General features: G+C 44.5%; 1 protein-coding gene across 3 annotated transcripts in view; it reads right to left on the bottom strand.

The window, feature by feature from the left end:
- SLC45A4 (solute carrier family 45 member 4) overlaps positions 1–13,374 on the bottom strand; it is an 83,274-nt gene that overhangs the window by 49,553 nt on the left and 20,347 nt on the right. Inside the window, exon 1 of one of the 3 annotated variants that reach the window (XM_079302483.1) lies at positions 11,387–11,584. The exons of the other annotated variants lie outside the window; for them this stretch is intronic. The gene's annotated coding sequence lies outside the window, so the exon portion shown is untranslated. Of the gene's footprint in view, positions 1–11,386; positions 11,585–13,374 lie in introns of those variants that run through there. 3 annotated transcript variants of the gene reach the window in all.

Here is a 13,374-nt window from a genome sequence, read left to right as displayed (position 1 = left end):
CTGTGGATTCCAGCAGAGAAGCACAAGTCAGTACATCCTGTTGAGATATTCTCACTTCTGTCCTAATGTTCTCTTAGAGGTGAGGATCACCTCATATGACAAATGATTCCTCATCAAGCACAACATTCAAGGCAAACACCTCAGTGAGCAAAGCATGCTGTACATCAGATTGAGCCAAGCAGAAAAAGCTGGGAGAGGAAATAATCAAAAGGACAGGAGCCAGAAGACATGACTACAGAGTCTGAAGGGCATGAGATCATTTTACATCTCTAAACAAAGTCCTGACAGAGTGTTTCAAATGTAGAAGCTATTGAAAGAACAATATGATGTGATCTCTCCATCAGAAAGGTAATGACTGGCCCAAGTTGTTACAGAATTAGAGAATATTTTCTAGATGCTATGATTAACAGAAGTACTATTATCCATCATGGGGAATACAACCAGCAGGTTCACTCCCTTCCTTGCCTCACTCATGGATCAGTTCCTCATGGCTCTACAAGCTGAGGTTGTTCCCTGCCATTCTTTCATCTTCACTTGTGAGCACACACAATTTCCCACCTCCCAGAGCCCAAAGGCAGACATGTGCATGTGCTGCATGTGTAGGTGTGAGTCTACAGCAGTAACACAGGAAGCTGAGGAAGAAAACCATTTATTTTTTGTCGCTTGTAAAAAAGAAAGTACATCTAGTATCTGACTAACAAGATCTTAAAGTTAATGCAAGTTACTGGTCAGCACAGAGGTATTTGACATTTTACACTTTAGTCACTTGTCAGAGTGAGGAAGCCCTTAGGGTGATAAATTTCATGGTTACTGAACCTTATTTTAATGAAATGTGTGTGGCTTGCCCTTCTGGGCTGTATTTTATTTTGGCAGCTTTACTGAGAACATTGTGCTTAGTCATTTTACTTTTTCAATTACAGGACCAGCATATGCAATAAACTAATGTTTTTATCGTTTGAACAATCACCTGCCAGATTTTCAGGCAGAATAAGATTTGATTAAAGCAATCAGCAGTTAACCATAACATATCCTTAACTGTTTTAGGTTTTAAGAGTCTAAATAGATTTGAAATAATTTAATGTTGCTTTGTACAGCAGTCAAGATTTAACAGATAAAGCAGGGGCACCACATCCTTGTTATCTCATTTCAGTGAAATCCATTTATCATCCTATTAAGTTTTTATTCTTCCAGTAAGAAATTTCAAAGTTCAATTATATTACCTCTATATAAAGATTTCTGCAAAACACTGGGCAGACTTTTGACCCACAGACTTCTCTGGAGAAGTACATATGGTCATATAGTAAAACAGGCATAATTCAAAAGATCACTTCCATTTTGTCTTAAACCTCTCCTTTTAAGCCAAAATATAAATTTAAATTTAAGTTTCAATTCCACATTAAAACAGCTATGATGTGACACCTTACTATCCTTAACTTGTATTCTGGTTTTCAGTCAAACTTAATTGGTATAGTGAGTTACAGGATAAAAATGTATTAGTTTATCAGGAAAAACTAAAACCTGCAGGAAAAGACTTCACAAGGTGCCTGTAAAATTCTTCCTACTTATCCATAATGTGAACAGCAGTGTGCATAACTCAATGAAGTTTTTGCTATGAAAACTTTTTCACCTTCCTCTGAGGATTTTGTATGCTCTTGCTCACCACTCATACATGAAGTCTGGAAAAACAAATATAAAATGTGCAACTGTATTATGTATTTTACCTGATGAAAGAGTATTTGTCATGTTACAATAAGCATCAACCAGGCTTAAACCTTCACTGGCAAGGAGAGCAAAACTCAGCCTACAAAACATGGAACTGAAATTAGCATAGACAAATTTCCCAGGTATGAAATGTTAATTCCTTCTAAAGAACAGTGCAATCAAAACAGACTCTAGTTTATTTTAGGACACAGGGGCTAAGTCAGCTATCTGGGTAGGATCTTGAGAGGCCTGATCCCAGATTTCTTTGCTGAACAAAACAAACTGCACACACGTATGTGCCTTCTCACATGTTTTTTATTAAACACTCTCTACCATGAGGACCATACCTGACAACCATTGGCTGAGATCAAACTATTTCAGAAGCACTGGCAGTACAATAGTGCAGCCACAGCTGAATCCCACCAGTCTGTGAGCAGTGACACTTGTCTGTCACTTTGGATACATCCTTCCTACATATGCTGGGAGCGAACATCCCCCACCCACCTGATGACAAAAGCTTCCCTGACTTTCAGGCTTTTGCTGCATGATCTACACTTTAATTCTGCACCTAAACTGCTTATAAGTCTTGGGAGTGAAGATGTAACATGAAATTAAAAGCCCAGATATAAACAATATAGGATGTATTCATTGCTCATGTAAGCCTGCTGTATTTTCATTATTCCCTGCAATAATGGAAGGGTCACAGCTTTGTTACAAGCTTAACCCCTTTCAGATGCAAAAAACCAGACTTGTGTAGCTTTAGTCTTAGCTGCTCACATCAAGCAACTCAGAGCTCCAGTTTGTCCTGTGAGGCCAACAAATTAATAAAGGAAAATTCTGGTTCTTGCTTGCTTTACCAGATAGGATGGAGCAGAGAAGTTTCCAGCCTTGGCTTCCTGCTTTCCTCTCAGCCCAGTCCAATATTTTAAAAATTTCTCTGGTGAAAGCCAAGAATTGGCCGGTGTTCTTGTTATTCACATTCTTTGAAAAGATATGACTATTACCCAGACAATGAGAAAGGAAGTTATTTAATCCCTACATCAACAGTGAGTAAGAAAATGAAGTATTATAATGATACAAGCATAACTGCATCAGGTAAGAATTAAAAATTATGCTGGACAGTCGCTAATGCAAAAATAAGGAACCCATTTTTATTTAATATTTTCACAAAGGCAGGCTTCCACTCATTTTCTAAGTTACAGGGAAATGCAATATTAATGAACTGAATGCTGCTACAGAAGATAAACCAAGTATTACTTTCATTTGCACAGTACTTCCACCCTGACCACATCATTTAGATACAAGAAGAATATAGTACATAGTGAAGGTGTTATAAATACAAAGCTGAAACACTTAAACACATGCCCTTATTAGAAAATATACCTTTAGTATTAAAGGTTCAGGAACCACTACCAACACCTCTTTATTTCAAACTAGTTTTTTTTCCACAGAGAAAGCAATTTTACTGTGAATGCCTGAAGCACAGAACTGCAGCAGCTTTCTATCTCATCTTCTAGGGCAAGATCTCCAAATCATTTGAAGAGCAGCAATTTCTGCATGTAAAGCTGAAAACTTATTCCCTACTTAAAGGATTTATCTTTTGCAAGCTATGGCTTGTGTGTATATCCAGTAAATACAGTAATTGTGTGCAGTGATGTTTGACCATGGGCCACTTAGCAGCAGTGGCTTTGTCAGCGGGTAAGCCCTAAAACTTCAAAGGTCAGGAAAGGCCATCAGGGACATATCAGTTACTAAGTTCCAAACAGACAGGACGAGGCTGTGATCCACAATCGGGGCAACTTACCAGGTTCATTGAAGGATCCTGCAAGTGAGATACTCAGCAATACAAACTCCTCACAGAGCCACCCAGACAGGGAGTCTGCTGACAAAGAGCTTCTTAAAGAGGCTGAAGTGCAGGGAACAGTGTAGCCAGTATTGTACCAGTGATAAATTCAGGCATTAATTACAACCAGTTATTCAGTAATCAGCCTTAACAAAGGACTGGAACTGATCTCTTAGAACGTGTTAATTTAGGAGCATAGTTAATGAGGAAGAGAAAACTAAGTGCAGTTGAGGGAAATATATGCAGTACTAGGTGGCTGGAATGAGCTGGAAGTTTGTAGTCTGAGGGGTGTACATGTTTCCTAGTTTGCTGTAGTTGAGCAATGGGTTTTTTTAAAATAGATCTCTAGCGTGAAGAACTAGGATGATGCAGTGAAATCTGTTCAAGGTGCAGAATCTAGTTTATACTGTATAACCCTGAGACTCATTAGGTTTTACATTGACAAAGTCATGTTACAGAGATCTAGCCATGGGCTAAGAATACCCAGGGACAAAGTAGTAAGGCTTTATCTTAAGTCATCACACCAAGACTATTACTTGTCCACAAATACATCCTGCTGCTCCTAACCAGTAAAAGACTTAGTGACAATATAAAACCAAACTCAGACATACAGATATCTGATGTTAGCACAAAATGCACTATATGGGAACCCAAACCCTTTTATATACAGCTTAATTGGAGGCTACTACACAATTGAAAGGCTGTGGTAGCATCCAGGCCATATGCATATAAGTAAGATTAGAGATCCCACTAGTGCTATAGGGTCAAAAGGCTTATTTTCAACTGGCACCCTGAATTGTCACGCAAACTATTCCAGAGCAATTTCTGGAAGGGGACACACTCTCTGATTCAATTTCATTCCATTTCTTCAGTAGACTGAAAGATGTGCTATGCAGCTGCATAATGAGAGTTTTGAACAGACTGTACCTGGAAGACGACAAACTGGAAAGGTGATTTGAAAACAAAGCAGCAGAAGAATCTCCAACTGTAAGGTCAGAAATGACTGTAGGAACATGAAGGGAACTGGTAACTTCCCATTTGCTCTCTTTTTTCAGTTCATTGAAGGATATTTGACTTTTAGTGAGCTGGAAGTGCTATGATGTTAGGAATAATCAGGGTACCTGTGCACTGAGAAGTGGAAGCCTTTTCCCTCTACACCAAAGTTAGAAGCAGAACAAGAGCCCAGAAAAAGAACAAGCCTACATCACAAGCTGATTCCCCCAGATACAAATCAGACAGCAAACGGGACATGCACTAGAAGTGCTGGTGTTAAAGCAAGCTGTGCATTTGTTTTGGGTTATTTTTTGAACTCTTGGGAGTTAGCTGGCCAGCCACACTACTCTAAGGAGCAATAGTTCAGACTGTCAAATCACTCCTCTGGGAGTACCCAGAGCCAGACTGCTCAGGCCAATGTACTTGCTCAGATATTCCCCTCATAAAATGGGAGGAGTTTTTTTTTTCACTCTGCATGTATGCCTTCTTCCCTGCCACCCCCCAACAAAAAAAAAAAAAAAACAAACCCCCCAAAAAAAAAATGAAAACCACCAAACAAAAAAACTCTTGTTAACTAGAAGCACAGATCCAGCATCAAGACTATTTAAGAGTTGACTCTTGTTTGTTATTTGTACTTCCATGTGATTGATAAGCAAGTTGTAGGTTAAACAGTGCTCATGTTAAATGCATTCTGTAAGACTGTTTGCTGTGTGTAAGTGATGATAGGAAATTAAGTGGCACAGAAATCTGACTGCTCTGCAGTCATCGCTTGCTAGGTTAAGCCACTGGTTTCTGGATGTGGTCCAGAAAAATTGATCATATATTCAAGGGCAGAATGCAGAAGATAAGAGTGACATGCAGTTGTGCTTTTGTAAAAGAACACTGGGTTTGGCCCCCAGTTAGATCATTTATTTATCTAGCACTGAAGGGTGATAATGGCTTGTTTTCAAGTCTCCAAAATAAATGAACTACACTGCATGCAGAAGTAGTCCAGGCCAGCCAGCAGAGGATAGAAAATATGCGGGGTCAGCATAACACTGGTTTCAATTTCAGTTACAAAAACATTAGAGCTCTCATTTAAAACAAGATGAGGAAACTAGGTCCTCTCTCCACTCAGCTAAGAGAGCCTTGCTCTCCCCAGAATACAATATCCTCTTCAGAGTTCAGCAAAACAGTTCAGGGTAACACCTTTCTGCTGCCATTTACATATTAGAATTTTCTTAAAAGTATCTTTGGCTTACTCAGAGTCAAGCTTTATCTCCTACCCTTTTATGCCTTGCTACATAAGCAGTAGCTATTGAGTGACAATTTCAATTGTGCAAGGAAAGTATGTCTCAGTCCCCTCCCAGAACATCTCAGGCCACCAGATTAGTCAGTCTTCATATAACACTGCAGAAAAGATTGAGCCAAGTCTAAGGTGTCAGGCCAACCAGGTCTCCTAAAGCTAAAGTTTAATAATCTTTATCCTCCATAAATGGGAGTCCTGGAAATCAAGTCTTCCCCAGCTTTAACTGGGTTTTGTTAGTGGTCCACATTGCGGAGACCAACTTCCCATCACCTATAGATTGAAATTCATGTTTAGAGCAGAATACATGCCAGCAAGAGCCAAATCAAGGTCAGGAGCAGCTCTTAAGCCAAACCAAATCATTACCCAACAAAAGCCTTGTGTCCTGATGCTTGCCAGAGTCACTTGCCAAGAGCAAGTTTGATGAGGAAACCTGGCTGCTTGTCCCGAGTTGTTACAAAGCCGTATGCCAGCTGCAGTCTAAATGACTGCACAGCACTTGTTGGAAGTACCAGCAAGAAGGGGCTTTAGTTAATAGCCACCGTGTGCCAGTTAGGTCACAGCACAAACCACTCCATGGCTCACACACTGCAGTGCTCTGAACCCATCACTGAGATGCCCAATGTCAGGCTTTTTACTAAAGACAAATTCAATTTTGGGCAACTCTACTGAAGGTCTTGATTTAATAGTATGAAATCAGCTCTTTTTCATGTAGAGTACCTTGTTTCAGTTGGAGGAATATTATGCTTAACACGCTAAAGAGTAACTAGTTTATTTAGAAGAGCAATAATTATACAGTGCTTGGATACATAAGCCCTTCACAGTCCCAAATGCAGGATATAATATCTGTTTACCAGTGGAAGTTTCTCTGGGCAGGGCTGTGACCCAACTGCAAGATGTGTGGGTAACTGATAAGCCGGTGACCATAAAAGTCACCTGACAGCAGCAGCTCACTGAAAGCATGCAGTCCTTAGTTCACAACACTCCACAGCTTAGCAGTCTCTGTTTCCATGCCTGGTTTCTGGGCTGCCCAGGATCTCCTATCTGAAAGGTGACTCTTAGGTTGAAACATCAGCTGTCAAGCTACATGCAGGGTGTCACTCATCATCACAGTGGTCTGCTTCAACTTGGCAACTGGATTGTTTTCTGGTTTTGCATGGAGCCTTAAACAAACAATGGCTAGAAAATTTACTGAACTTGATACAGCCATTGCTGGGCAGGTGTAAGGCTCTGCTTAGTTAAAGTATTGTTTCACTCATGTCAGTTTAGTGCTGGTATATTAAGCTAAGCAATGCCTGCTGCACTCTGTAATCCCCAAGTCAACGGGCTACTGAATTAACATGTTCAGTAAGGCTGACACTAAACTGAAGGACCAGGATCTCCAACAGAATAGGTTTCAGATCAGTTAACCTGTCTCTAAAGGGAACAACCAAGTTCAGCACACAAGGCTGTACTGTTGGAGCTTTGGTGAATCTTATGTCTGTAGTTAGAATAGGTCACAGCCTGAGATCTTGCAAGTGTTACAGATATAAAGGTCATGGGAGTGACCCTTGCAAAACTAAAACACAGCACAAACAGTTCTTCATGTTACTCATTACTCTCCAAGCTGCTAAAGCTTCCTCCTCCATCACAACAGCCTCGTCACTTCCACAGGGCTCTCCTGGCAGAGCAGCTGGAAAGCTCCATTTCAACTCCAATAGTTTTACCTCTGTTCAGCATTTTTTTTTACAATATTAAAAGTAGTCCATAGCATTGCAGTCAGTTTGAAGGGCAAGCGAAGCTCATTTTTATGCCAAATGTGACACCAGCACACATGCATTCAGTATGTGTTGCTCAACACATACTGCCTGATCACTTGATGCAATTATTTTAGGGTGGCTTATGGTGTTAGAGGGGCAGAGGAGGTACAGACCACAAGTTAAGCTCAAAAGGAACTGCCAGCTCCAGCTTCTTGTGATGTGAAGCATTTCACTGGTTTTGCCTAATGCAAGTAGCAGTGTCCACATACTGCCAGTGGAACTGGCTTTCTACTGCAGGAATTGATGCTGGAAGCCATAAGTTGCTCAACCAAGGATAACAGCAGTGCATCACTGCTGAGTTTACAGACTAAGCTAGACAAGATCAAATACACCTGTGTAAAGGAACTGTTTACAGCTTAAATCAGTGTCTGCTGAAAGTCCTGAAGCGTTACATGCAGCTGTGTTCACAACTGCAGGTACTACCTGGCAGGTCATTCCAGCCATCATCTTTTTACCCAGGAATTCCTGATTCCTAAAGCTTCAACATCTTTTCTAAGATGCTCAGTTGGCAATAGATTTTGACTGCAAGTTTTTCAGATGTTAGATGCAAGTTTCACTGGTGAATTACTCTGCAGGTACCATCCAATGTTAATATTCTCCTTGCTTTTATAAATTATCCATTTAAGTTTGTACAGGGATAGAGGCAGAGTCCACACATTCCTGCCTCAGCACACAAGCAGAGCAACTTTATATTACCAAGCCTTAATTTTCCAGCTGCCAGAGAATCCAGGACTGGAGTGAGTTTAAAGGTAATTAACCTTGGAGGTCACAGCCCTGTGAGACAGTTCCAACTTCAGCCTGCTCTCTGAGAGCCTGTATTTCCACCTGGAGGAATCAAAGCAGTTACTTCAGAAAGCTCCTCAAATACTCTTCACACTTGCTTCAGTGTGAAGATTTAAGGTCACATGCACTTAGATATACAAGCATGTGCATTGTTTCAGCATTACACCACGCTTCGCTGGAAGCCGTGAAAATATTCCACTTGTGTCACCCCACTGAAAAGGCACATGAACAAAGTTGCATTTCATGAGTTTTGTTGTAGCATGACACAGAAGGAGCAGCAGGTTCAGCAGCTGTCAGTCAGTATTCCTGCCACCTTCTCATGGCTAACTAAGGACACCTCCAGCAGAAAACAACCTTCCTTGTCAGTGCAAGGCAGCACAATACAACTATATTTAAAAGACTGAATTTTTAGGCACCTTTCAGCTTGGAGGGAGAGGATTGCATGCAGTCCCCACAGCACCCAAACAAAATCACGTCAGCAGATACTGCTCATTCCTTTCTCAGCAACAGACTCCCAGAGAGCAGCAGGCTCCTGCAGGAGTTAACCCACAGTTACACAGGAGGGTTTATCTGTAGAACCACACGTTTTCCTTTTGCTGGAGATGCCTCAGTCATACATAATTGAACACAAGAACTGCTATCATTTACTTGCTCAGAGAGGCATGAGCCAACCCATGTAAACCAGCCTCTGACAGTACAAATAGCTAACTAAAATAGAAGTTGCTCCACTGATCCCACCCATTACATCATGGAAATTGTTATTTTGTCATGAAAACTCCCTTAAGTATCCAATTTTATCTCATTAATAGAGGAATGAAGCTCTCACTTCCAAGACAGCAGCTGCCACTACCTTTGACATACACAGAAACTCACAGATGTTTTTGGATTCATCAGAGAGCACTGGATGCATCTTTAGGAGCTTAAGGTAGCATCAGCTTTTCAAACTTACAGTAAAAAGCACTTCTGTAAGGATTTATAGCCAAAGGACCGAGTAAGTAGTTTAATCTCTTGCCTGAAACCTTATTTAGGAAGGGAAAAATTAAGCATGTTGAACATTTCACCAATCTAGTATAATCACTAAACAAACCAAGCAAGGAAGACCTTATCTTTCACAATACTGGTAGGAGGGAAGAAGTCACACAAGTCATGGCAGTGCAATCACATCAGCAACCCCCCTCTGCCACATATTTACAAAAAAGCCTGACTTGGGGAGGGAAGCAGGAAGTATTCACCAGCTTGCTCTTTGAGCTCAAGCACCTGCTCAAGCCATATTTCATTAAATATTTTAGTAGCACTGTCTGATCCCAGCAGTGGAACATGACGCAGCTCACACTGGAGCAGTTTTTGCAGAGCAGAGAGGATACATGCTGTAACAGTGCAGTTCCTTCCCACGGATCCTCATAATGCTGCAGTTGTCTGAGCTCTGTACCTAGTGCTGCCTCTCCTTGTAACATCTCTTTCCCTGAAGGAGAAAACATCTCTAACATTCACCATCCTGCAACATCTTTCCTATCCCATCTGTAAGTCCCTGAATTAGCCAGGCTGCAGCAACATTGATTGACTCACCCAGTGCCAAGTCAGAGCCTCTGCAAAATCTTTTCTTCCCTTCCTTTTCCCCCTAACTAGAGAATACTGAAGGCAAAGCACTCCAACAGAAAACTGCCCCATGGAGAGAGTATTTTTCAAGGTAAAGCAGAGTTTCTGCACCTGCTAAAGATACTAAATTAAGGCAGTTAAGAGGTGCAGATCACTGATAACATAATCTTGAGGAAAACTGCTGCATTCATGCGAGGTTTAACAGCAAAGTTGCAAGTAATTTCTTCCCCTAGCACCCTCCCACCATCATATCAGGCAAGGAGAGACTCAATTGTTTTGTGATAAAGCTTTGAGATCAGGTGACAGATTAAGTGTGGAATTATTCAAATGGCAGACTACTGAAGTTTAATAGTCTGAAAAGGTACACTAATTTCCTTCTTTGATCCCTTTGTCAAGTCTTCTTCCAGCACAGTCTCCACCCAACACAATCCTAAAGGGGCACTTAATGAATTCTGATGAGAAAGAGATGGCTATCTCAGACACCCCAAACAAGTCTCTCCAACATCACCTTACTCATTCCTCATTCCCTTCCCAACCTTTGTATCCCAACATCTCCTTTGACCTGATTTCTCACCAAAGCACATGGCATTTCCACCTCTGCAGCCTAACATGTCCCTCATCCCCAAGATCTTCATTATCTTCCCATCTTCATGACTTCACATACCCACACCCCAAAGCTCCTCAAACCTCTCACATTTCCAGTCCCATAACTCCTTCACCCCAAAACCTTCTCAGCCCCTAACCCCAAACCTCTCTCATCTTCACCCCAATCCTTCCTCACCTTCATTAGCCCCCCACCTCCCTCACCTTTGCTAGCCCCTCACCCCAAACCCTTCCTCACCCCAAACCCTTCCTCACTTCCCTCACCCCAAACCCTTCCTCATCTCCCTCACCCCAAACCCTTCCTCACCCCAAACCCTTCCTCACTTCCCTCACCCCAAACCCTTCCTCATCTCCCTCACCCCAAACCCTTCCTCACCCCAAACCCTTCCTCACTTCCCTCACCCCAAACCCTTCCTCACTTCCCTCACCCCAAACCCTTCCTCACCTCCCTCACCCCAAACCCTTCCTCACCTCCCTCACCCCAAACCCTTCCTCACCTCCCTCACCCCAAACCCTTCCTCACCTCCCTCACCCCAAACCCTTCCTCACCTCAAGCTCTTCCTCACTTCCCTCACCCCAAACCCTTCCTCATCTCCCTCATCCCAAACCCTTCCTCACCTTCACCAGCCCCTCGCCTTCACCAGCCCCTCAGCCCCCTCACCCGAAACCCTTCCTCGCCCTCACCAGCCGCTCATCCCCGTCACCCCACAGCTCCTCAGCCGCCCCTCGCCCCCACACCCCCTCCTCACTCCAGACACCCCTCACAGCCCAAGCTCCCCTTACCTGCCCCCGGGTCTCCCCCAGCACCCGGGACCTGCTCCGTGCGGCGGAGGGGGGAGGCGGCGGCGCCGGGGAGGGCGGGGGGGGGAGCGAGGGAGGGAAGGAGGGAAGGGACGAGGTCACTGACGGCGGCGCGAGCGCGGCAGCACCGGGCAGCGGCGGCCGCTTTATACCGGGTCCTCGGGAACCGGCACCCGCTTCCGCTTCCGCTTCCGCCCCCTCCCGCCCCCGGGGTCATGAATATGCAGCGGGAGAGGCGTGGCCTCCCGGGGGTGCGGGCGGTGTGGGCTGTGAATATGGAGCAGGAGGCGTGGTGGCCTCTGGCTGTGGGCGTGGCCTCATGAATATGTAACAAGGGGCGTGGCCTCGGGCAGGGGGGTCGGGCGGGGGGCGCTGTTGGGTGGCGGCGGGAGGGCTACGGGGGCGCCCGGGCGTCCGCCGCAGGGGTGCTCGCGTGAGGGGAGCGGAGGCGGGCGGCGGCGGGGCAGGTGTTGGAGAGTGGCGGCGTCACAGAGTGACACACAATATTCGCAAGGCGAGTCCAGCTCCTGGCCCTGCACAGGAGAGCCTCAACAGTCCCACCACGTGCCTGAGAGAGTTGTCCAAACACACCTTGAGCAATGCTTGGTACTGTGACCACTTGCCTGGGGAGCTCTTCCAGTGCTCAACCACCCTCTGGGTGAAGAACCTTTTTCTAATATCCAACAACTTAAACCACCTGGATACAACTTCAGGCCATTCCCTCGGGTCCTGTCACTGGTCACTGCAGAGAAGAGATCAGTGCCCTCCTCTTCCCCTCACAGGGAAGCTGTTCCTGCAATGAGGTCTCGCCTCAGTCTCCTCCAGGGTGAACAGACCAAGTGTCCTCAGCCACTCCTCATGCTCCTCATCTTCTCAAGGCCCTTCATTACCCCCCTTTGGTTGCTCTCCAATAGCTTTCTATGGTACATTGTGGTACCCCAAACTGCACACAATATTCAAAGTGAGGCCACCCCAGTGCAGAGCAGAGCTGGACAATGCCTCCCTTGCCCAGCTGGTGATGTTGTGCCTGATGGCCCCAGGACAGGGCTGGTCCTCCTGGCTGCCAGGACACTGCTGACTCACATTCAGCTTGCCACCAACCAGGGCACCCAGGTTCCTTTCTGGAATGCTTCTTTTCAGGATCTCATTCCTCAGTTTGTGTAGCAGGAGATTTTCCCACTGCCCAGGGATGAAGGATGAGCCTTTTGGCACCGCTCTGAGGTTGAAGTGGGGCTCTTGGTTGGAAAGGGAGCAGGAGGGGCAACCTGAGGGCAGATGGAGGCTCTACCTGCACTGTCCCTGCCAAGGTATTGAGTATTAGCACAGAAACAGAGCGAGGACTCCCTTGCCCCTCTCAGGCAAAATTGTGCCAAGTACAGCTGCAAACCAACAGCTTGGAAAGTGTAGGAGTGGGTGCTGTCCTCTGCCTGAGATACTGCCAACATGCTGGCTGTAAACACATTTGCTGAAATTGTCCTTCGTCATGAAGGAAAATAATACCTTTTCCTCAAGGTCCCATCCTGCCTCCCCCACCTTGTCCCTCTGCTCTGCCCACCAGATGCCATGAGCTGCCTCTCTCCATGTTCATCTCAGCCCTGTGACGGGGTGGCCCTGTGCCAGGCCACTATGGAGAAAGTGCCGTGTGGCATTTATCATGTATTTGTCACATCTGCAGAACACAACCCTCAACACACAGCGCCCAGTGATCCTCAGAGCATTAAAACACTTCATTCCCCATGGCAGCCATAGCCCTGCCACATTGGAAGAGCCCTCTGCAAACTTGCCATAAAAGACTGTGTTTTTTTAGTGCTGGCGTGTGTTTTTTTATTCCCAATTAAGTTCTCCCAGCCTTAATTGTGCTGACTGCATTGTGCAGGCTAGCGTGATATTTAATTTTCATTACTTACATAAACTGGGGATGCATAAAGCAGCCTGCAAGTGGCATGTAAAAATGCACGTTACATTGCGTA

This window comes from Erithacus rubecula (assembly GCF_903797595.1).
Source record: "Erithacus rubecula genome assembly, chromosome: 3".
Classification (NCBI taxonomy): domain Eukaryota; kingdom Metazoa; phylum Chordata; class Aves; order Passeriformes; family Muscicapidae; genus Erithacus; species Erithacus rubecula.
The sequence above is the reverse complement of the archived record's forward strand: the minus strand, read 5'-3'. Positions and strand labels throughout refer to the sequence as shown.